Source organism: Eurosta solidaginis, chromosome 1 (genome assembly GCF_040869045.1).
Source record: "Eurosta solidaginis isolate ZX-2024a chromosome 1, ASM4086904v1, whole genome shotgun sequence".
In the NCBI taxonomy this organism is placed as follows: domain Eukaryota; kingdom Metazoa; phylum Arthropoda; class Insecta; order Diptera; family Tephritidae; genus Eurosta; species Eurosta solidaginis.
In genome coordinates, this window is record NC_090319.1 from 12,030,995 (window position 1) to 12,058,025 (window position 27,031).

The window sequence follows — 27,031 nt, forward strand, 5'->3', positions numbered from 1 at the left end:
TCTTTCGAGACACGCTATAACAGTTTTAAAATATATAAATACAAATATTCATCTCCTAGTTCCTAGGCAACTTTTTGAAGCATTAGGCAATGTTTTGGCTTAAGCTTGCACTAAGAAAATACATTTATTTAACTTTTATTACATCTCTGTCATAAAAGCATATTGCAAAAGTTAAAGAAGTAGAAGAAACGTTTTTATAGTTTAAATGCAGTTTCTTTTATTGTCTGACTTTCGGCAACGTTATTTCAAACACAAAAGCAAAAATATGCAAAAATTAAGTAATTGCTATTTGTGCTCGCTCCCTTTTATGTCTGGTATTGGCTTACTCATTTTCCTCGCCTATAATTAGGCTGCAACACGACACTCAAACCACACTTCGTTCGCAATATTAGGAGCATAGATGGGCACAATGCATTAGATTTTTTGGCGTTATTAGATAACTTTCTGTAACAACTAAATCTTTTATTTAAGTGTAAATAAAAACTCAGTGCATTGTGCCCAACTCTGATGGAATATTTCATAATATTTTGTGAACAACAAAATTCATATCTTAGCAAATAAAATATTAATTTCCATAACTTAAACGAAATTAGAGCACAATAAAAATGCCATTTATATTATACTTAGCAAACACGTATTTGATACTCAAAGCGAATCTAATTGATTTGCGCAGCATGCGTGATTGATGGAATTTTCTGTTGTGTCCTTGAATGGCTCATAATTCATTCACGAAATTCATTCTGTGAAACACGAGCAGGAGATATATTTCAACATGCTCTTGTGCAGTGTTTAGTGGGTCTTAGGCTGCGATGTAAAGGTATAGAGAGCAATCAGCGGCAAACAGCAATTGAAGTTGTCAAATTGGCGATAGATAATATACCACATTTAGTGCATGAAGATTATTAAAAACCACGGTGTTTTATAATGTGTGGAAAAATGTACGAGAAGAAAGAGTAGGAGAGCTCTGTCAAAGGACGGGGAAGGGAAATATGCTTCGGGTGTAATCAATAGCCCGAAATCGGCCTAGGATAGGGACAAAAAGCGCTAAGCCCCAATCTCAAGACAAAGCCTAGTCACATTTATAAGATATGGAGGTATAACCCCGTAGAATAAAGGGACCGCAATAGCGAGGAAGCATTTTCCTCTCCGAGAAAATTTCGGCAACATCCCCAAAATTTAGCAATACATACTGTAAATTAATCGACTGGCAGATCATATGTTATACACGGAGTACAGCAACTATACCTTCAGCAAAGAAATTAACGGCCAGCAAACTCCTCCCAACTCTATAGGAGGAAGCGTTAGCTTTGGCGCAGATACAAACACAAATATATGTATGTAAACAGCAGCTTAGAGCCTTAGAGAAATAGACAACAAACAAAAACAGCAATTTAGAGCGACGACGGCACATATACACAAAAACAAAGAGCGCAGACGACATTACTTATGCATATAGTGAAATCCAGTTTGAGATACAGACAGGAGAAGTAAATAAACAAGCAATTATTCTAGACGGATGTCTACATCCTCGGAGAAATAGGCGAGTTAGTAAACTGAGAGTTTAAAAACAGCGAAAGCTGAAGGATAATCAGTTAGTTTGATTTTAAAACGATGTAAGTGAGGTACGCGAAAAATGTAATTGTGAACTACTCTACCATAGTAGTGCTGTAAATAAAGAATACTTTGCTTTACTGAATATTTGAGTTATTTATTCGACAGCTCAGCGATTCCAACGATAATAGAAGGGGCAGAGTAATCAAGAATCTCTTTTTTCTCCTTTCTTCATTCCAGTTTTTATTAATTTGTTTTTCTCTTAGGCTGTTTTTGGTAGCAGCCTTAGTGAACAACATATGTATAACTTAAGTGGCACACCTGCCAAACTTTAAACAAAAAACAAAAAAAAAACATGTTAGCTGGGGGATCTTAATTCACGTATAACCGCGGAAAATATTGTAATTCGTTACACGTGAATTAAGATCCCCTAACATGTTTTTTTTGTTTTTTGTTTAAAGTTTGGCAGGTGTGCCACTTAAGTTATAGATATGTTGTTCACTAAGGCTGCTACCAAAAACAGCCTAAGAGAAAAACAAATTAATAAAAACTGGAATGAAGAAAGGAGAAAATTACCCAAACAAATTTTGCGTTATTTTGGCCGGAATATGCCAAAGATAAAGACGTGCAGCGTATACAAATTTGAAACGAATAACTTACGCCGGTGATATACCCACATCTCTAAAAGTAATATCTACAATCAGTAGTAGGGTCAAACATAAGTTTTTATCGACTAACGGAATGAGTTGCTTTGAAAGCATACTTAAACGAAATCAAGTCAAAACAAGTAAAGAAGGCTAAGTGCGGGTGTAACCGAACATTACCTGCTCAGCTAAGAGCTTTGGAGACAAATGTTGTAGTCGAATGTTGACTAATTTACTTATATACTGTAAAGTTAATCATTTTTTTGTTAAAATTTTACTAACAAAAATTTTTTTTATTTTAAAAGTGGGCGTGTTCGTGATCCGATTTTGCAAATTTTTATTTAGAACACAAATAGTAACTTTCCTGCCAAATTTCATCATGATATCTTCAACGACTGCCAAATTACAGCTTGCAAAACTTTTAAATTAGCTTCTTTTAAAAGTGGGCTATATGCCACGCCCGTTGTACAAAATTTTACTAATTTTCTATTCTGCGTCAAAAGGTCAACCCACCTACCAAGTTTCATCGCTTTATCAGTCTTTGGTAATGAATTATCGCACTTTTTCGGTTTTTCGAAATTTTCGATATCAAACAAGTGGGCGTGGTTATAGTCCGCTTTCGTTCATTTTAAATAGCGATCTGAACTGAGTCCTCAGGAACTTACACACCAATTTTCATTAAGATAGCACAAAATTTACTCGAGTTATCGTGTTTACGGACAGACGGACGAACGGACGGACGGACATGGCTAATTGAATTTCTTTTTTCGCCCAGATCATTTTGATATATAGAAGTCTATATCTATCTCGATAAGTTTATGCCGTTACGGGGTACCGTTATGCGAACAAAATTAATATACTCTTTGAGCTCTGCTCAACTGAGTATAAAAACATAAGCGGATGGTCGACAGAAGGCCAGCTGGCTTCTATAAGGGAAAGAGTTTTCAGAATACCACCAAACACCCATAAACATTAAACAGTGCACAGCGTCTAATTCTGTTAGCATACCCTAAGGCGCTGATATGTTTGCTGTTTGAGTTTAATCCCAGATTTATTGTTATGAGTAGTGCTGGTGCTCAGTTTGTTGAGCGTTAAGAGCAGAAAATAATTCTTTACCAAAGTTTAATGTGCTTTGACTTTTTAATGACAGCCACATTTGGTTTTCCATTTCGACTTGCGGGAAACGAACAAACTTTGGGGTTCGGCTTACTGTTGCCAAAAAAAATATGGAGTTCAAATGAAAGAAAATGCAAAGAAATGTTCTTTTGCTGATTTTATGTGAAACTTTATGCATGAGAAGAAGAAGATATTTGGTTTTCCTTGCTGTTATTGTTGTAACGGTAAAAATACGTTCCTGGAATTGCCACCGAAATGAAAAGTTCTTTTCCGGACGATTTAAATAATCCCTTCTTACTTCGCATAATCTCATTTGGCTTATTTGTATCTCAGAACCAGTTAGTGCCCTTGCGGCTTTAGAAGAAGAGTTGTTATTCCAACCAATTTTATGTCGTTATAGTATTGACTATTACAACATGCCCATTTGCTTGTCTTTCATAAAGAAAACCAAACCCTCAGTTTTAAGAAGTAAATGTAAAGAAAATGAAAAAGAAGTGAAAGAAGAAAAATAACAGCATAACAACATTGTCGATACTGATTTGTACGATAATAACGATGCTAATGGTTACCGTCACATTTGCAAAAGGAAAGGAAAGAAAACAAAGAAAAGTAATGGCTAGGGAAACGACGTAAAAAGAAAAGCAGAGAGAGACAAGCAAATATTAGAAACCAAAGCCATAGTCGTAGCAAAAGCTAGACGCGTGCTATCAATTTGTTACTGAAGTATTGAGGGTCTGTTTTCGGTTGGTTAAAAGTGTATTATCGAAGATTTGTAGAAAAGTTATTGATTATTTTTTCGAAGTGTTATAAATTTGCTATCGATAACAAAAATGAGTGAATAATTTTTGTTGACCAGTTATCGGTTTTCTATCGATCATTAATCGAAAAATTATCAATTATTACCAAGAAGTTGATGATCAAAGAGCTATCGATATATTTTCGGAAAGTAATATATTTCTTATCGAAAAGTTATCGAAAAAACATCAATTTTTTTCGGATTGTTACCAGTACGTTATCGGTATGATGGGCCGGTTATTGAATAAAATCTTGTATATAAATGCTCGTGTCACAGTGTTTGTTGTTAAGCTCCTTCGAAACGGAGCATATTCAGTAAGTCTGGGAATCGGATCTTATCAATTTTTCATATCACATTTTTTTTAAGCAACATTTTTTGTTTTTATTTTTTTATGAAGTAGAGAGAAGAGTGGAATAAAGAAAAGGTGGAATAAAAATTAAATCAGTAATTTTGTAAAGAGGGCTTTGAGTCTAGTTTCTGACTGAAGATAGCACAATGCCAAAGCCGTGTATTTTTTTTTTTCAAAGGAAGGCTCGGAATAATTTTTGGTATTTTTTTCGTGCAGTTTTGATCAACAAAGACAAAGCTTCCATTTGAACTGGCAGCAAAAAAAGCTCCGGGAGCAAATCTTTTCCCTTTGTATCAACTCTCTGTTTTTGTTTCAACAGAGTTTCGCTTTCATAGAGTACAAATTATTCATAATCAATTTCCATTTTCTTATGATGTTTCGTTTCCATTGCTCCCAAATCCAATCCTTGTTTTCTCCACAACATCCGTTTTCATTTTGTGTACATTAGCTTCAGTTCCAAAACCAAGTTTTTGTTCTGTTTCAGCTGTGGACTATATACTGAAGCTGATTTTCATTTTCTTCATGAGGATGACGTGCTGGATCTAAGAGAGAGAGTGAATTTTGAGTGAAAAGTGGAGTGCATCATTTAAGTGCAGGATGTTATGAGAATTTAATACCTAATAACAAAAATTTCTTTTCCACCAAAGTCGGTACGATACATTGCTCTAAGCTAAACAAATTTCATTACTCCTAAAATATTATTAATTGAACCCATAACTACTCATAAGCGATTATGAATATCAATCAACTTTTCAAATTTATTGGGTTATATCATTTTGCTCAAAATTCCAGAAATGAATGTTGGTTGACAGGCAACGCTTTAATTCATGGTAAATAACTTTTCTTGGTCAATGGCTTGCCTTGTTTACCGCACATAAAGCACGAAAATTTAGAGAAATTTCATTGAAATAATCTTCAAGGCCAGACATATTGAACATTAATGTCAAAGTTCATAAAAAGTTCCTAGACAAGTTAAAGGTGATATAAATGGCATCATTTGGTCAACAAAAGTAAGAGAAAAAATGCACGAGTATTAAGTACCCGTGAAGTTTGTTTGATGCGTGCACGTACCGGTGTGGGCCTAGTACCCTAAAGCTATTCAATTAACCAGATATCAGAGGTAGAACTTAAACCACAACAGAGGTAATAATTAATAATTAATTTCGGGCAACACAGATAATTTATTTGCCTTATTATTGTCTTTTTATTGTCGAGTTATTATTATGGAGTTATCGATTTGTTATCGTCTTTTTATCGCCATGTCATCGGCACCTTACTGGATTCTTATCAGCTAGATAAAAGATGGGTTACAAATGTTTCATCAATTGTATATTGAAGTTTATCGGTATCTGTTTCATAAAAACCGATCAGTCGTCAAAAAAGTCGATAATACACACATAACAAGTTGGTAACACCCCGATAAGAAATGTATAGCTTTTCGATATTAAATCGATACATTTTTTATAACAAATTGATCATTTTTTAAGAACAAGTCCACAATTTTGTGATAACTGGATTGATAAATAATCGATAATATTTCAAAATTTTTTGTCAATTACAAATTCTTCGAAAGATATCGACACATTTTTGATATTAAATCGATAACTTTTTACGGCAAATTCGTAACTTTTAAAATGAAGCAAAGCAGGTTTTAAAAAGGCAAAATTTTAATTTTTTGTTCTAAATGCTAGGCAGCCCAGTTAGCTTTGGATGGCTTCCGCATATCTACCGGACAGTCAGCACAACCCGAGTTTTAACATTTGGGAAACTCATTCAAAGTCCAGCAGGCTTTGGTTGGTTCAAGATTAATAAACACGTCCTCTTATTAATTTGTGCATGAATTTGTTCTCAACACGAACTGGAAAGGGGAAGTGAGTTGAAATTATCCATTTATTTCCATTCATGTAAATAATTTGTTTTGTTCGATTGTGTCAAATCACAAGTGAAATTTTCTTAAGTCAAATTTAGAGAAATGTTTTATAATGCAAATATACATAGCCACAAACTTACACATAAACAAACAAAATAAGATTTTGGCACTTTTAGTGCCATAAATTTGTTACCCAAATTCAAACATGCACAAATATACAAACATATATACTTATAAAGATGCCAGGAAGCGTGTCAAGAGAGAGATAAAAATGGTTTATCCTTTTCGTGGAAATCGTTTAGCCGACTTTAATTTTCACGCGTTGGTTAAGTTTTTTCAAGCTTTTTGTCGCTAGACGAAGAAGTTTGTGTATTAAAGTCTGTGCTCTTGAATATTTTCTAACAGTTTGATGTCAGAAGGAAAAGGAAATGGAATCTCATAGCCTTTTTAAATTTTTGGGATGCGTTTTTTCTTCAAGTATTGGTAGCAGAAAAAAAAGGTGGAACTAAAATGTCTCAGTTTTTTTTTATCAAAGATCGTCATTATAGTTAACTTTGCTATTTTTATATCGGGGGACAGTCCTAAGTGTGTTTATGTGTACGACTTTTTATTTTGGACAAAAAAATTATTAGGTAACTACCCGGACACCGTCCCCGCACCTAATAACTCAACCGATACTTAAATCCCTCTCCCTACCATATTTCCTATTAAGTTAAAGTCAAGCACTGATATATTTAACAATACTAAAATATTTGGCCATAAAACCAAGTCAATCAATCTGCGAAAACCATGTCGTATATAATTAAGTGTAAGTTGCGTCGACCCTGATACATGATAAACGAATTGATTTAATTTTACAGCCTAAAGAGATCAAATTATTATATCAGAGTAAACACTTTCTTAGGCATAGCATTCGCTACACTATTTACAATATTTCATAAAATACTGTGGCGAATTTTAGCACCACTATATTGTTAGTAAATAAAGGCACAACAAAAATAAAACAAGCTGCCACTCTTGTGTACAAATCAATCATCATTTACACACATACATACAAGGCAACGAAGAGGTGTCTCACATACACATGTAATCATCAGCCGAAGTAATTACTCACACATACACCCGCATGTGGCTATAAGAAAAACATAAACTAGAAATATACATGTATATAGATGGTAACCATGCAGGAGATACAAAAGTTTTAGAAGATGAAACGTGTAGAACTTAGGAGAAATATGCGAATGAAGCAACGGAGAGTATAAAAGCAGCGCAAGCTGACTAATCAGTAATCAGTTTGATTTAAACACGCTATTAGTTTTGAAGTATAATTCTGAAGTACTACTGAATATTGGAGTGATTTATTCAACAGTTCGAATCGCTAACGTTAGCAGAAATGCATAAATAATCAGAAATCCCCAGAATTCGTTACAATACCATTAGCGCTTTAAAGGATGTAATTTTACTAATTAACAATGTGTGTGAGCATTGTTTAAAATAATATATTGTAACATATATAAGCAAGTAAACATATCCAACGTTAATAAAAAGGGCGTGAGTCCAAGTACTAATATTGTAAATAGTTGAGAGCTTTTTGAGAAGACCTTCGCCGGCTTCTTATCGATAACAACAGACACCGACAAGTTATAAGGCGATTGTAAAGTGATAACAACAAAATACACACAAAGAATTACATGCAATCCATGCAATCTATGTTATGCTTATATATGAAGGTAATTAACAATTATTTGCATATGAGGGAACCAAGTTATGCATTTGCATGAAAATACACCAGATCGTGAGCGACCTTATTAAATCGCCATAGCAAATACCATAGCAACCATCAATTGAAAACAGCCATTCAAGACACGACTTGAAAGAAAAACACTTAGGTAAAAAAATTGTTCAAACACCACTCCTGGATCGCAAAGTAACTGAAACAAATATGTACGCAAAGTTTATCCTTTTATAAACTATTGGTAATCTAACCAAAAGTGTTCTTGCAGGGAATATCAGCTTTTCGAAATGGTGTTTTGTGGTTTGCTTTCAAAAAGCAATGGATTTTTAGTATTGCACTCTGAAAATTTTTTTAAGGGCCATTTGCATATATTTTGTTGTTGATTGCGTATGGTATGCAATTAAAATTTGCTAAGCAACGATGCGTTTCTGGATGCACCTGTTCGTAAAATGTCCTATGTATTTTTCGTACAACAAATGACAGGAAATGAAAACCAGCCCCGCTACGTATTTCTCTCAATGCTCTCGTTTTACTCACTAAAAGATTTGGCTTTTGTTTTTCCGAGCCGGACCCGTGCGCATCTTGCGCAACCAATATAAAAGTCTCTTATCAAATATCAACAGAAATCAGATGTTCTAGCAGTCAATTACAACTTACAGCTTGCGCTGCCATCTAGCGTATGGTAGCAACTGCCGGTAATGCAGTGCAAATATTCACAATAGTACCATACTTTATTTATAGATTTGGCGCGTATTTTGACGCGTACATAAAAACAGGTATTCGAAATAATATATATGAAATTTGTTCGTCGTATTTTTTATTTAGTGTACCAATTTTTCTAAAGCATTCGTACTGATGCATGCTCCAACATCGCAAGGAATGCTATCGTAGTTTTGCTTATTTTGTCGTAGGATATAAACGGTCCCTGTAATCTGTGCACTTTGCAAGTTAAAGCGCATCCCACTATTGATTTTCTATCAGCTTATTATCGACATCGAATTATTATCGTCGTTTCATTGGTTTCCTATCGGCTTCTTATCGTGGGGTGTCATTGATTATATTGAAACTACATCAGTTTCATAACAAACCGATGAATTGTCGATAACAGATTGGTAGCACTTCGAAAAAATAGACTACTTTTCGATACCCGATTAATTTTTTAAACAATAACCTTTCGATAACCTTTCGATAACAACTCGATACATTTTTGATAAAATATCGATACATTTTAGGTACACAATCGAAAAATTTTCGACTACATTTTGATCACTTTTTGTAAGAAATCTTTTTGGAGAACAAATTTGAAAACATATCCATAAATTTTCGACAGCATATCGATAGCTTTTCATGAAATAATAAATAAACTTTCGATAACAATCGGATAACGCGTCTATAAAAAAATGGAAACTTATTGACAACCTTTGTTGTATAAAGCAAATTATTAACAATTTATATTAAGCGCTCATTAACCTTAACCAAATTTCAATACTTGCTATGCTGCCTTAAAAAAGTATAAAAAATAAGTACTAACATTTGTTATGAGTCAAAAATGAGCTATGCCACTTTGATGCCCATAATTTTGATCTATTGAGGGGCACCACAAATTATAACTGACATACGATATTTCTGTTCTAAAAGCTTCACTCTGTTCAAATTTTAGAGCGATAGTTTAGCACGTCAAAGTTTTTTTTAACAAATAATAAACATCGCCAAAAAATGTGTGCAAAAATTTTCCGCCATAAAAATCATCAGATACGTTAGTCAATTTCACAAACTAAATACACATTTTCTGAGTGCATGCATTAGGTTCTTCTAAGCATAGTAACATCCGAGGGATTGCACATGTAATATTTGGTGGGTTCTGCACATACGAACGCCTGAAAAAATACGGTTTATATTGAGTCACAATTTCAAAATTTGATATTTTAGAAAATAACCGCTCCAGTGAACTAGCACAGAACTGTCGTTCTAAAATACAGTACGAGTAGAAATTCTGCTCTCGCAATGCTGTTAAATCACGTTTTTAACATGTTGATTACCTACGAAATGGCAATTTCGCCCCTGAGCAAGCCTTTGGAACGCATTCTAAACTGGTTCAGCAGTAGATATTAATTTATTTAAGGTCACGCAGCGAAGACTGAAGCGGCGTTGGTACAAGTGTGAGTACCAACTGTCCCCCTCTGCATCCGATTAGCACCACTTTGGAGGTAGTCATTAAACATGTAGCTAGAAACTGTAGCTTTGTCTCCAGTTTTCTCTGCAGGGTACCAACATAAGTACAACATAAAATTAATACATACAAAATACATCCTGCAGTCAAATGAGTTACCTCACAATTGCTATTAGTTGCAAGTCAAAGTAGTTAGTCAAATTATTAAAATTTTCCTATAATCAAATTGTCCTTTAAATATGAAGAAAATGCGTCTTTTGTATCAATGGACCAAAAAAGCGGTAAACAAATGTTCCTGTGACTGACTCTCATGGAGTTTAATTTCGTTTTCACAGCTTGAATTCACCACAAATTCACGCAAAATATTGTAAGGAGACTAATGAATGCTTAGAAGCCACGGTGAAAATCACATTGCCCTCTTTATATTTATTCATTATATGAGTAGCATCCCTGCCCTAGTATCCTTGAGTTCTGAAAGGTTTGCGAATAAACTGTGTTCCGTTTCGTATGCCGCAAACTTCCACAGAAGGTGTTTGAAGAAAAAGTTTTAGCTACAGCATGAGGTATCGTGTTTGTTGTTGTTGTAGCAGTGCTTCGCCCCACGTAGTAGCTGCGACCGATCACAAATTGTCATCAATGTCCTCTAACGGGAGTCCAAGGAAACTTGCTGTTTCAACAGGGGTGGACCATAATGAAAGGGGTGTTAGAGGCGTTGGTTCCACATTACAATTAAAGAGATGGTTGGTGTCATGTGGGGACACATTGCAAACGGGGCATACATTTTGTATGTCGGGGTTGATTCTGGATATGTAAGAGTTTAACATGTTACAGTATCCAGAACGAAGTTGAGCCAGAGTGACTCGCGTTTCCCTGGGGAGTATGCGTTCCTCTTCCGCAAGTTTTGGGTACTGTTCTTTGAGTACAGGATTCACCGGGAAATTCCTGGCATAAAGGTGCGACTCCTGTTTGTGGAGTTCACCAAGGACCTGCTTGTGTTTATTTGCTTCATACGGCTGAGTTCTCAGGTGCCGTATTGCCACAAAATGCTTACGGATATGACTCTTTAAGTCCCTAGGCGGCGTTGGCTCATCAATCGGATGTATGTTGGGATGCCCAGGTTTCTGGGTATTCAACAGGAACTGTTTGGTTAGCATCTCATTTCTCTCCCTGATGGGGAGTATTCTCGCCTCATTATGTAGATGGTGTTCTTGGGACATAAGAAGACGGCCCGTGGCGGTTCTGAGGGCAGTAGGTAATGTAGTGCCATCGACGTTGATGTTCAAAATGGTCGACATTTGGGACATCCATGTTGTAAATAAGGTCGCGGAGGATTTAGTCGGTGATAATGCCAGGTTTCGCAGGCGAAAAACTGGAGAGATCAGGGACGTAGCCGTTTATTCTGTTGCAAAGCTCATCGCTCTTTGGGCCTGGGCCTGTGGCCATTATTGTGCAGTCATCGGCGTAGGAAACGATAGTAACTCCTTCTTGTGGCGAAGGTAGCTTAGATATGTAGAAATTAAACCAAAGTGGGGATAGGACACCACCCTGTGGGACACCCTGTTTAATTCTTCTTGGTTTTGATGTTTCATTTCTAAATTGCACCGATGCCTGTCGACCACCCAGATAATTTGCGGTCCACCTTTTAAGACATGGGGGAAGGGTAGACCCTTCCAGGTCTTGCAGTAACGTGCCATGGTTGACCGTATTAAAAGCAATTGATAGGTCTAGCGCAACGAGTACTGTTCTATGGTGAGGATTTTGATTTAAACCGCAATTTGTCTGGGTGCTCCTGGCACTTAGCGCGGTGGTGGTGCTATGGAGCTTTCTGAAGCCATGCTAGTGGTAGGCTAGCTGCAAATTTGCTTTGAAGTAGGGGAGCAAAATGGCTTCAAGCGTCTTGGCTACTGGCGATAGGAGAGATATCGGGCGATATGAATCTCCTATGTTAGCTGGTTTCCCAGGCTTTAGTAGCGGGACCACCTTGGCCATTTTCCATTTTTCGGGTATGACAAAGATGGAAAGAGACAGGTTGAAGACATATGCTAAATATTTGAAACCCTCTTTCCCTAGGCTTTTAACCATCGGCATGGCTATGCCATCTGGGCCCACTGCTTTGGGTGGTTTAGCATGACCGATGGCTTCCTCAACCTCTTTGGCGGTGATGGTAATTGGTGACGTGCTGAATTTATGTTTATGTGCGTATATGTTGCACCTACGCCTATCTTTGTCGACTGTAGGATGCATTATATATTGTCGGCAGAAAGCGCTCACGCATTTTTTCGCATCCGACAGCACTTTATCGCCAAAAGCGATGGAAACTTTGTCATTGTGCCTATATGGATTCCATAGGGACTTTACGGTGGACCAAAGTTTACCTACACCGGCAGAGAGGTTACAACAGCTTAGATGCTCCTCCTATTTCGCCCGCTTGTGTTCATCCACAAGCAATCTGATGCGTCGGTTTATGTCCCTTACTTGGGGGTCGCCGGGATCGAGCTGTCTTATATGGTCACGTTCTATCGCTAAACTTGCGGCATCCGCCGGGAAGTGGGGCCGAATTTCGGGAATTCTATCGGCGGGAATGAAAGGAGCCGAGGCGGATTCAATGACCTTGCGGAAAGCACGCTCCCCTTGGCGGGCATCAGTCGGAATAGGGAGGGCAGCAAAGCGGTTGTCTGTAAAGGATTTGTATTCGTCCAACTTTCTTCTTTAAAGTTAATGAAAGTGCGTTTTTCTGTGACGATGCAGTCGGCGGCACGCTCGAGCGAAATAAGTATAGGCAGGTGGTCGGATGCCAATGTTACCATCGGCAGCCAGTTGACTACGGGACGTCCTAGGGCGTGATTCTTTTCCGGCAGATGCAGCAAAACCATTTCTTAGGACCGGGGTCAGGAGACGGACCCAGATTGGGTTCGATACCTTCCCGGAGCAAGATAATATGAGGCAGTCCCGCTGCAAGGAGCTGCTGAGGGGATGTCAATTTGTGGGAGGGACGCAACAAATTAAATGGGGTTACACTGAAATGGCAGTCCTTGGTCGGGAAAAATCCCAAGTCGCTCCGGTGCATAGAACCGGCGGCCTAGGGAAGCAAAGTATCGTGTTTCAATTCCATCAGTGCTGCAAGAACCAAAATTGTCTAGTGCCCCGTTAGAACCAAAACTAATATGAAAATTGGAAGGATCTCGTTCGCTCCTGCGTTATCGATACAAGATACTAAAATAAAAATTGTCAGTTTCTTGGGCGACTCCCTACAATGACCAACCAGACTTAATGTTAAAATTAATAAATAAATAAATTAGGCGCAATATACCTCTAAATAGACGTCCATTGACATGGAAGATTAGGAGATTTAGATCATTTGCTCTGATAAGTTTTCTTAAAATACTTAGCAACATAAAGACCAGTGGTAAGGTATTCACGGGAGTAATTGATTTCATCGACCTTATGGTTGAATAAGATGCAAGAAATAGATTACATCTTGCTCCACAAAGGTATCTAAGAAACTGGCAAAATCTTGGTCAAAAAACTAACACTCACTCCCACATTGCATTGTTGCTTGTTATAAGACAGCTCTTTTCGCAAAAGTTCCTCCTTAGCCAGAAAATTCTGGTTTTTAACTAGTATTACCGTGACTTAGCTGCTGGCTGTTTCACTACCGAGCTTATATGTACGTAGTTGCTCATGATTTCGACCCACGGTTAAATTAATCATCAAAAGGGTAAGCTCTTTGCATATATTGCGGCTTTTGTTCTTTTCGCACTTTTTGAATTTTCATTTACTCTATTGTGCGATTTTCGCTGTTTATCTAGGGCTTCTGAGTGTGTAATTCTTTATTTGGATACATATGTATGTATATGTTTTTTGTTTTTTGTATGAGCATGGTGCTTGTTGAAGGTCATTCGACATTATTACAATAACAGTTATGTACTGAGTGTCTGCTCTTGAAGCTCTTTGTTTGCCTTTTTTGACACATAATCACTTTTATCTAGCTATTTTTCTTTTAACTTTCATTTAATGCAAAAGTTTTGGAATTGTAAATCCTTCTCTTTGCGATTTATTTGATTTTCATTGTGCTATGTGGATCATACGAAAATGCAACAAAATCTTAATAAAAATGCTTTATTGCAATTTTGGTTGATATAATTCATCTTTTGTCTGATGAATGGTCAAATCTGTCTTATCATTACACTCGGTCAAGTTTGAAATTGTTGTCACTGTGTATCATACTCTTACATATATACATATATTAGACTGGATCAGTCCTCATACGAAAGTATTTTGTCCCCGAAAGCTCTAGAACTCCCTTTAATGGCTCCGCAGCCGTTTTCATATATGGTTAAACGAGAAGCATATTTTAAGGAGCTACAATTCTTCTGTCTGACTAAACTATTTGTAAACGACTTCACAGCTTAATAGAATAGAATAAAAAATAAAGCTTCTCGAGACACAATTTTGAAAAAACAGAAAAATTTAAGCTCGCCCTATGTTGCCCCTAATTACACTGGTCGACGGCCAAAATTTACCAGAGACACCGTTATGAAATTCGTATGTAGGACCACCCCCTGATTTCGAAAATCGAGTTCATTTTTGATTCTATGGTACCGTTTTTGAGATATTTGCAATTTACCGTTATTCGAAAAAACCAAAAAGATGGCTTCCTTTAATAACGTATATCTCACGAAGGGGTCAAGCAACTGCAAAAAAGTTTACAGAATCGGAAAGACGATAAAATTTTCTATAAATGCATCATACATTGTTTTTGCTTTACCCTATAGTTTTCGAGATATTAGCTTATAATTTCAGATTTTTGTTTTTTTTTTAATGAAAAAATATGAAAAAAATAACTATTTGCGAGGGCAGCATTCCACAACCACAACTTTTTTCCAGATATTTTTTCTTTACGTAAAGCTCTGTTTAATTAGAAAAAAGATAAGCTTTCATCGAAGAAAATCGATGCAAAACTACGTATGTTATAAGTGATCAAATAAAAAGCTCAGGCCTTTAATGACCGCTTGGCTATTCGAAAATCCCATCTTACGTGTCCTTAATCGCTGCGTATTTTGATAGAAAACTCCACCTTCGACATATTCGTTAACCAGTTAGAATAATGTCAAAGATGAGCACCTTTCCCCAAAGTTACTGAAATAGCACCGATATGATTACGTTATTTGCGTGCAAGAATAGCACGGTTTGTTGTTCGCGTGCTTTTGCAAGAAAAGTCGACTTCAAACAATTTTTTTTTACTATTATAATAAAGTAAACGGTCAAATATTATTTTTTAAGTTTTATAATAAAAGTCAACTTTTAACTATTATTTTTGTTTTTTTTTTACTTTTGTATTAAATAATAAAATTTTACAATTTTTTTTTACTTTTTAACAAAAGTCATCTTTAAACTTTTGTAATAAGGTCAACTTTTAACTACTATTATAGTAAAAGTCAACTTTCACTCTTTTTTTGTTTTTGTACCTTTGCAATAAAAGTCGACTTTAAAAATTTAGACTATTGGAATAAAGTAAATTTTCGAATATTATCTTTAAGTTTTATAACTAGAGTTCACTTTTACCTATTAACTTTATACCATTACTATGTTTTTTATACTCAGTTGAGAAAAGCCCACAGAGTATATTAAGTTTGATTGGATAACGGTTGGTTGTACATATATAAAGGAATCGAGATAGATATAGGCTTCCATATATCAAAATAATCAGGATCGAAAAAAAATTTGATTGAGCCATGTCCGTCCGTCCGTCCGTCCGTCCGTTAACACGATAACTTGAGTAAATTTTGAAGTATCTTGATGAAATTTGGCATGTAGGTTCCTGAGCACTCATCTCAGATCGGTATTTAAAATGAACGATATCGGACAATAACCACGCCCACTTTTTCGATATCGAAAATTTCGAAAATCGAAAAAGTGCGATAATTCATTACAAATGCCAGCTAAAGCGACGAAACTTGGTAGGTGAGTTGAACTTATGACGCAGAATAGAAAATTAGTAAAATTTTGGACAACGGGAGTGGCACCGCCCACTTTTAAAAGAAGGTAATTTAAAATTTGTCAAGCTGTAATTTGGCAGTCGTTGAAGATATCATGATGAAATTCGGCAGAAACGTTACTCCTATTACTATGTGTATGCTTAATAAAAATTAGCAAAATCGGAGAAGGACCACGCTCACTTTTAAAAAAAAAATTTTTTTAAGTAAAATTTTAACAAAAAATTTAATATCTTTACAGTATATAAGTAAATTATGTCAACATTCAACTCCAGTAATGATATGGCGCAACAAAATACAAAAATAAAAGAAAATTTCAAAATGGGCGTGGCTCCGCCCTTTTTCATTTAATTTATCTAGGATGCTTTTAATGCCATAAGTCGAACAAAAATTAACCAATCCTTGTGAAATTTGGTAGAGGCTTAGCTTCTAGGACGATAACTGTTTTCTGTGAAAAAGGGCGAAATCGGTTGAAGCCACGCCCAGTTTTTATACACAGTCGTCCGTCTGTCCTTCCGCATGGCCTTTAACACGATAACTTGAGCAAAAATCGACATATCTTTACTGAACTTAGTTCACGTGCTTACCTGAACTCACTTTATCTTGGTATGAAAAATGAACGAAATCCGACTATGACCACGCCCACTTTTTCGATATCGAAAATTACGAAAAATTAAAAAATGCAATAATTCTATACCAAATATGAAAAAAGGGATGAAACATGGTAAGGTAGTTGGATTGTTTTATTGACGCGAAATATAACTTTAGAAAAAACTTTATAAAATGGTTGTGGCACCTACCATATTAAGTAGAAGAAAATGAAAAAGTTCTGCAGGGCGAAATAAAAAAACCCTTAAAATCTTTGCAGGTATTACATATATAAATAAATTAGCGGTATCCAACAGATGATGTTCTGGGTCACCCTGGTCCACATTTTGGTCGATATCTGGAAAACGCCTTCACACCACTCCCTTTTAAAACTCTCATTAATACCTTTAGTTTGATACCCATATCGTACAAACTCATTCTAAAGTCACCCCTGGTCCACCTTTATGGCTATATCTCGAAAAGGCGTCCACCTATAGAGCTAAGCCCCACGCCCTTTTAAAATACTCATTAACACTTTTCATTTGATACCCATATCGTATACAAACATATTTTAAAATCACCCCTGGTCCACCTTTATGGCGATATCTCGAAAAGGCGTCCATCTATAGAACTGAGGCCCACTCCCTTTTAAAATACTCATTAACTCCTTTCGTTTGATACCCATATTGCACAAACGAATTATAGACTCACCCCTGGCCCACCTTTATGGCGATATCTCGAAACGGCGTCCACCTATGGAACTAAGGATTACTCCCTTTTAAAATACTCATTAACACCTTTCTTTTGATACCCATATTGTACAAACAAATTCTAGGGTCACCCCTGGTCCACCTTTATGGCGATATCTCGAAACGGCGTCCACCTATAGAACTAAGGATTACTCCCTTTTAAATACTCATTAACACCTTTCATTTGATACCCATATCGTACAAACGCATTCTAGAGTCAACCCTGATCCAACTTTATGGCTATATCCCTAAATGGCGTCCACCTATAGAACTATGGCCCACTCTCTCATAAAATACTCTTTAATGCCTTTCGTTTGATACACATTCCAGGGTTTCTCTCGGTTCATTTTCCTACATGGTTATTTTCCCTTATTTTGTCACCATAGCTCTCAACTGAGTATGTAATATTCGGTTACACCCGAACTTAACCTTCCTTACTTGTTTTGTTTGACTTTTATGTAAAAAACCAAATTTTACTTTTTTAAAAAAATTTTTACTATTTCTTGACCCTTGTAATAAAAGTCCACTTTAAATTTTATATAAGACTTTTGTGATAAAGTAAACTTTGAGCTATTATTGTTAAGTTTTGTAATATAACTAACTAATTATTACTTTTGTTTTTTGACTTTTTTTACTGGTAAAGAAACGCTACTCATACATAAATATGCATTTTCTCAAACATATCCATTCCTTCGAGTGTAACCGAACATTATATACTCAGCGTGAGCTTCAATTGTAAATTTCATTTCACATAAATTACTTTTCTACATAACACGTGGCGCCGCCCGTTAAAAAAATTTCTCCCTATTTCCTCTTACAATAAAACTTGATAAGTGAAATATCATTCGATTCAAAACTATTTTATGCTAAGGTATAGCTTATTATTCTAGTCTGCGACCCTTTTAAACTTGTTTTATATCTAAGCTGCCGTGGTCTTTAACAGGTCCAGTCCATTTTTACTAGAAATATTTTCTGCTATAAGGAAAATATGTGTATAGAATTTCATTACGATATGTTAATTTTGCTTCGAGTTATGGCTCCCGAAACAGTTCAGGGGCAGTGCCATGCCCATTTTTTAAAACTTGAAAATTTTCCCATTTATTGTTATAAATCCACTTGGGAAATGAAAGCTCTTTTTTGCAAAGATATAACTTATTTTATTCGTGCACGACCCTTTAAAAAATCTTTTATATAAAAGTGGGCATGGTCCTTAACCGATTTCGTTAATTTTTCTTCAAAGCATTCCTTATAGTAAAGGCAACCTCTCTGCCGAATTTTGTTACGATAGGTTTAACGATTTTTGATTTATGATTAATAATATTTGTAAAATTGATTTTATCTGAAGTGGGCGGCGCCACGCCCATTTTAAAAAAATTTTCCAAATTTTTATCAAGAGTTTCAATGTCAGTCCACATATCAAATTTCAACATTCTAGGTGTATTATTTACTAAATTACCAGGTTTTTTTGTGTTTCCAAAATTTTATATATATAAAAAGTGGGCGTGGTTATCATCCGATTTCACTCATTTTCAATACCAATCTATGCATGGTACAGATAAGCTCGTATACCAAATTTGGTGAAGATATCTCAATATTTACTTAAGTTATCGCGCTAACGGGCGGACGGACGGACATGGCTCAATCAAATTGTTTTCGATACTGATGATTTTGATATATGGAAGTCTATATCTATCTCGATTCCTTTATACCAGTACAACCAACCGTTATACAATCAAAGTTAATATACTTGTGTGCAAAGCACGCTGAGTATAAAAATTTCATCACATCAAATATGTTCTTCGCACCTACATAGTAGACGTTTATACCAATAACCATAAAGTTTTGTGCCGCATTTTATTGATGTTAAAAACAAAAATCACCTTTTGAAGAAAACTTATTCTCTTTACTGCAACTCACAAAACTGTTAGTATTTACGATATGCAATTAAGACGAAAAGTTCTGTGACAATACAAAGCGAATACTATCACTTTTGCTACTAAAATCTTCTATTTCAATTTTATGTGTTGAAATTTATTCTTCAATTTTCGGTTTTGGAACGCATCATTTTCTTATCTAACGTTCTTATTTTGAAAAAGAAAATTTTTGTATTGCTTTACGATATCTACATACTAAAACATTTAAAAGGAAGCGTTTGCAGGACTATCGACTAAATATGTTAATATAAGCAATATGTATGTATGTAGGTATGTGTGTATGTAGCATATAAGACTGTGCCAAAACTTTACGTGTATGGCACGCAACTGTGAGTCACAAACCACCAACTTATAACTTCAAGCATCGATCTTGAAATGGTTCATCGCCAAGTTCATCAGAATTTCCTTAAGGAAGCTTTAAAAAATACGCTAACACGTAACAACTTGAACATATGCAGTATTGAATATATTTGTAGTTATTATAAATAGGACATAATTTGTCTTCGCCTGTTATGGTAATTTAATTCATACCTACATCCCAGCAAAAATATTGTAATATAAGAGTAGTCTGAAAGCTAGCAACAAAAATCCGCAGGAGCTTAACAAATGCCAATAATTTATTACTGCACTTGTCTTACATAGGAAATACACAAATATGTTGGCATACTTTGGGTTTAGTGAGTAAAAAGTGCCCGCGAAAACGAAAAACAATTTATGATTGTTCCAAGATAGTTCAGGGGATAGTTTTTGGTACTAGTTTGGAATAGCTTCGAGCATATTTCGGATGGTTTAAAGATAATTTCGTAATCATTTCGAGGTAGTTTCATAAGTATTTCGAAACTATTTCGTGAATGTTTTCCATAAAGGCAGATTTATATGAAGGCTCTTGTTGCAAAGCTTGGACTGTTGCATAAGATAACGCCTTTCGACTTTCTTAGCTTTGACTGCTCCCTAAGGCGTTTATAGGAATCCGCCTTAATTGTTTGATGTGATTTCGGGCCCACCGCTGGATTGTTTTCGGTAATATTTCCAGAAAGGGCTATGTTCGGACTGTTTAAGAGTTTCAACTCGGAATTATTCCATGACCATTTCGAAATTTTGTTCAAACATATTGGTATTATTTTAAGAGTAATTTGAGGAGCACTTCGGAATTGTTTTAGAATCAGTTCGAAAATTTTTAACTTTGAGTTCAATTCAGGCCTAATTTCAAACCACTTGACTGTGTGCCAAAATATAACATTTGAACGCCTTGTCGCTTTGAAGCGACCAAAGCTTCTAGTTTTATCCGCCTTAGCAGCTTGAGGGGGTTTTGGAACCACTAGCGATAGTTTTCGTGACATGCCGGCGCAGCTTTCATTTTCAACTTGGAACAATTTAAGGATAATTTGGGGATTGTGTTTGATATAATTTTAAGACATATTGGAACTAAATGTTGTCGTTCTCGTTATTGTTTAATTAAAATTTTTGAATTTTGGAAATTTTTGTCCGTATTGCTTTAGAATCAGTCTAGAACCATATCGGAATTGTTATAGGGATTATTTTCAGTTTCAATCTCGATCCTTTAAGAGCTACTTCGGAATAATTTCCGGATAATTTCAGCGTTGTTTTTTATGATATTTTTGGCATTGATTAGGGATTATTTAAATTGCTTTAAGCTGCAATGCAAGACTATTCTTCGTAAAATTTTAGAATAGTTCGGGACTAATGCGGGTTCATTATCAAAATGGTCTGAATATAATTTTGCAAACATTTCGTGATCCTTTCCATATGTTATTCGTTTTTGTAATTATTTGCTAGGTTTTGGAATAAGAAAAATCTAATCAAGATTGCCACCTGTTAAAAGTTATTGCAAAGTTTAAATCAAATATACCAAAAAAAAAAATACTGTGACCATATTATCCATGCAATTTGTTATCGGTTCATCGCACGGAACAGTCGAATAAATTCACTCAAGTTATTCAGCACTGCAATGGTAGTAGAGCCTAGCAGTATAATGTATTCAATTTCTTCAGTACTGATTCCTTAGATTACGATGCTTATACATCACTCAGTTCCCTCGTTATTATTTTCTGCAAGGGTTTAGACTTTTCGCGAACAGCCTTCCCGAATAGTTGCTTGTTTACATCTCGTCGTTCTGTGTCTCGCACTTGCGGTAGCTACATATATATACGTGTGTGTGTGTGTGTAGTATATTTATCGTCACCTGCCTACGATCGTAGTTGTTATATATATACCACGTATTATATACATTTTTGCTGTGTGTCTAACTGTTGTTATTTCTTCTGCATAAGTTGTTGCTGTTCTTTGTCTGGGCTTTATAGAAAATTAAACAAAATTCAATTCCACAAAACACATCAACAGAAAACAAAATTTCTATAAAATATCATAAGCTATTATATTTCCTACTTCTTTCATAACAGGCGTATTCCTTGCTGAATTTCCATAACATGGAATACATATATACGAACAAAAAGGGAATAAGTATTTGTTTCTAAATATCTCTACTCCAACGCGCCGTAGTATTGATTCAACGATTTTCAAGCAGACGCTTTAGCAATTTTTTATACCCAAGTGCTCTGTTATGTTAATCTTACTTAAAGACCATCAATCAAAGCCTTGCAATATAACAAATGAAATTGAATGGCTGAAATTTCCTGGTTTCGGCATTAGCATTTAATAGATGATATTAATAACCTTGACATTTTTCAAGCAAAAAAAGGCAACAAGTCAAATACAACAAATATCGAAAAGCACTGCTTATCAAATGATTTCGGATAAATATATTTATACATACGCGTAAATATACATACATTTGTACACACACATGCTACAAAGCCAATGTAAAAATGTTTACTAATAATGAATATATGTACTTCTGCCTTCACTGCGTCTCGTACGTGTTTGGCTATTTATCGTCGTTAGGCCGTTTGGTGTCTATGAACTGAATATTTGATTTTAACTTTCCCTAATTTATATTGGCGGCCACCGTGGTGTGATGGTAGCGTGCTCCGCCTACCTATGCCCCAGGTTCACACCTCGGGCAAAGCAACATCAAAATTTTAGAAATAAGGTTTTTCAATTCGAAGAAAATTTTTCTAAGCGGGGTCGCCCCTCGGCAGTGTTTGGCAAGCGCTCCGGGTGTATTTCTGCCATGAAAAGCTCTCAGTGAAAACTCATCTGCCTTGCAGATGCCGTTCGGAGTCGGCATAAAACATGTAGGTCCCGTCCGGTCAATTTGTAGAGAAAATCAAGAGGAGCACGACGCAAATTGGAAGAGAAGCTCGGCCTTAGATCACTTCGGAGGTTTTCGCGCCTTATATTTATTTTTTTATTTTAATTTATATTGTGCTCTTAGTATGTATATACATATATATATAAATGTGCAAATAAGAGATATAATAATATAAATGTAGCAATCAGCAACTCATATGGGTCATTGATTCTCGATCTCATTGACCGCATACCTCAACGACTAGCTTTATGAGGTTAAAAGTTCAGAAAACCAGTTGAATGTAATGAAATAGTTAATGGTGTCAGCGTGATTGACACAACGAGTAATTAACATTTAGGGAAGGAAATGAATGAAAGGAGGCGTGACGATATTTGCTTGGATTTGTATAATAAAAAAAAAAAAATACATCTATACGCTAGACATTTATGTGTATTACACAACATGTGAATGACCATTGGAAATTAAATGTTACTCATACGCCCCACCGCCTATTAGAAAGAACTGTTACATGTATATGACAAAGTAACCTTTTTTTTCAGGGATGCATCCATTATGTGAAAGAAAATTTATTTCCAAAACATAGATAACTGGTATTTGAAGGTGTCAAAAGTGCGAAAAGGAAAGGAAAGAAAAGAAAAGAAAAGAAAAGAAAAGGAAAGCAAACAAAAAAGAAAAGATGAAACCCGCTATATATTTATTTTGGGTGGCGAGACAACTCGACCCTAGAGACGGCCATATTAGGATAATTCCACTACTAAAGCCTGGTAAAACAGCTAACAAAGGAGAGTCATATCAACCGATATCACCCCTTTCGCCAGTAGCGAAGACATTAGAAACTGTTTAAATTGGCTTCCGCAAAATGCGTAGCACCACTGCGCTAAACGCCTTAAGCAGCCATCACTTTAATGTTGAGCTCTTTGGTTCACTATGTAGGTGGTGTTTGGGGGTCATAAGGAGATACCCCGTTTACAGCATTTTGACAGACCTACAGCCTTTTCCAGTATATGTTTTTAAGACCAGATGACCAAACTGGTGACGCGTAACTCATGAGCGGGCGGTTAATTGCTTTGTACGTGGTTAGCAACGTTTCTTTATCTCTTCGCCCCGTGTTGCTGGCAAGCGACTTGAGGAATTTGTTGCGGCTTTGTACTTTAAATACCATTGCGTTGGCATGCGCCATTTCAAGTGCACAATTCACGGTTGGTGACTACCGGCTGGAACAAATTACTAGATTTATTGACCCGGGTGTTACATTGGACCCAAAACTTGACTCTAAATTTCATATTGAGACTTGCGTAACCCGATGGAAAGGTGTTCTTGCTTTTGTTAAACGATGGTCTAAGGAATTTAATGACCCCTACGTTACAAAATCTCTTTTTACTGCTTTAGTGAGACCTATATTGGAGTATGCATCAATCGTTTGGAACCCGCGGTATCAAACCTATCGTGACAAGCTTGAATCGGTTCAAAAACAATTCCTACTTTTTGTTTTCAGTCATTTGGCGCGGGATCCACCAAGAAATCTTTCCTCTTACAAGAGTCGGTTAAAGCTTATAAACCTACCTTCTCTCGAGAGTCGCAGGGAAATGCTTGGTGTGTTGTTTATGGTGAAATTATTGAGAGGAACGGCGAATAGCCCGTTTTTACTTAGCGAAATCATATTTAATGTTCCCATGAATTCGCTTTTTTTGAGCACATGTAGGACGAATTTCGAAATGCACGAAGTTCTTCGTTGCCTGTGCCTGGATTTTAACAAGCATTATAGTATGATATGTCGGACTCGCTTGTCAAAATAAAGAGGTGTATTTTATTTGAGTTAAATTAGTATATATGTATATATATTTCAAATAACTAACTATAACTTACTGTTACTCCATTTTATGTATATATAATATAGCAGCTCTTTCTGAGCGGTTCGCGTCAGCTCCCTTCTGAGTACCTTCGCCTGCCCCTTATTGGGCATACGTATACAAAAGTCATACCCTCTTTATTTAAATTATCGCGCATATAATTATACATGTCACCTCTTAATATCAAATATGTAACTATAACTCTTAAGATCGTTTACTTAATGTTTTACACTGCACATTCGTTTTTTATAAGACATACTCTTTTTAAATGTACTGCTATTTGCTATTTAGTCTGTTTAAATTGCTCAATTTGTAGACTATTAAAAAAATTAATAAATAAGTAAATAAATAAATAAATAAACAGTCGTATTCTTAGGGAAGATTTATATTGAAGAATACCATCACTTAACATTTTGAAGGGTTTGTACCCTCACTCTAATGGAGACTGCATTATCAATAATTTGTTTCTGCTCAAGAAGTGTGGTTTTCGAACTCAACCCAAAAAAACTGAGCTGGTTCTCTTCACAAGAAGGTAAAAAGGGGATTCACAATATGATAGATCGAATAAAGAAAAAAAGAACTGTAAGAGAACAATTAATGTATCGTAAGGTTTTTCCCCGCAGTAGAACAATGAATCTACACAACAATTGTACGCCCAATTACACTGCATAAATTTCTGGTTTTTTTGGCAGGCGCTTACAAAGACAACGAGTCTCAAACGCTTCCAAAACCCTTGAGGAACTCGGAGCAATGCATTAGCGGCAGTCCTCACTCTGACGGAGGTATCCAACACTATCCTGCACCTATCACCACTGGAGTAGATAAATGAATGAAATAGGCATTATCGCGGTCCTGCGAATTAAAGAAACTGGCAGTTCTAAGAACGGCGGAAGTGGTGCTTGTGCTACGATCTTGCACACCGATCGATCTTGCTATGATCCTGACCACGGATTATCATCGATAATAAATCGATAAGAAGGCGATAAAAAATGGGTAACACTCCGTTAAGAGACCGATAACTTATCAATACCAAATCGACAACTTTTTGATAACAAATCGATAATTTTCCAATAAATATTCAATAACTTTTCGATAATAAATTCATAACTTTGTGATGATACACCTTTTTGATTAATAATCGATTACATTTCGATAGAAAATCGATGAATTTCCGATAGTAAATCGTTACATTTTCTATAAAGAACCTATAGCTCGTGTCTAAAAATGGGTAGTTCATGGATAGCCTTAATTAACTATACCAAATGTATAACACTTCGATAACAAATCGATAACTCCAGCTTGAGGCAAGTCATTTTTACTTAATGAAAACCAAGCATACATTTATTCTCCTCCTTCTCCTCTTATCATCTTCAAAATTTTTACATAATCATTACATTAACGTTTCGCACTTTATTTTGCGACCATGATTTATTCATACACTTACGGTAAATAACACTGACAAATTCAAAAAAGAAAAAATATATACACATTAGGGCGGATCGATTTAAAAATCGCTCATTGCTATGTGAAAATCGTATTCTAGGGATCAAAATAAGAAACTTTGCCGAAGGTACCATACCTCTAAAACGAATTCCGATGTCGGGTCGAACTTTTGGGTAGGGGCAAATTTTGAAAAATCCCACTTTGACCCACATAGAGTGCTCCAATCGAGTCCAAATGTATGACCGACCCCCACTAACTTTGGAGGCCCGACCAACCGATGGCAGTGGCACACCCCCTGGAATCCCCCTGAGGGTTCACCATACAAATATTTCAAAAAATAGCCGGTTTTGCACTTTACATGAAAAATCAGCTAAATGGCTATGTTTTTTCTTTATTTTTTTTTATTTATTTATAATAATACTAGCCTTTACCCGCGGCCCCGTCCGCAAGGAGAAAATAAAATATATGTGCTATTCACGTTAGCCTGCTTATCAAGTTGTCTGTTTAAAAATTTTTTCTGTCAATGTATTTTATTTTTTAATACAGTAAAAAAAAGAACTAACTGAGCTGATGGGCACGCTTACATGAATAGTACAATACACTTTTTTCGAATTAAAAAAATACATTTTGTTTCTAAGTTAAATTAATTGATATGACAGGGGTGAAAGAATTACTACTCATAGAACAAAGGAGTGAAACTACAATTAGCTAAAACCAAAAAGAAGTTTTTAAATGAAAGCAGTGTTGCTTTTTCGGGTATTTAGTTGGTTAAAATATTACAAAAATTTTAATTATAGTTGTAATAGTTCGTACAGGATTCATTTAAAAATAGAACGAAAAAGCTGTGATATATTAAAGATAAAACATACCGAATTTTAATTACGAATAATTTGACGTAAATCCACGGCCATGTGTGCTGAATTACCGGTTTCGAAGAGACCTAAAATGATCCCGGAAGTGTCCCTAAATGACACCAAATAGTCACGAAATGATGCCGACGGGATCCTT

The 27,031-nt window shown here is 35.7% G+C and overlaps 1 protein-coding gene across 1 annotated transcript in view; it reads right to left on the reverse strand.

The window, feature by feature from the left end:
- Gyc88E (Guanylyl cyclase at 88E) overlaps positions 1-27,031 on the reverse strand; it is a 282,867-nt gene that overhangs the window by 186,986 nt on the left and 68,850 nt on the right. The gene's annotated exons all lie outside the window — the stretch shown is intronic.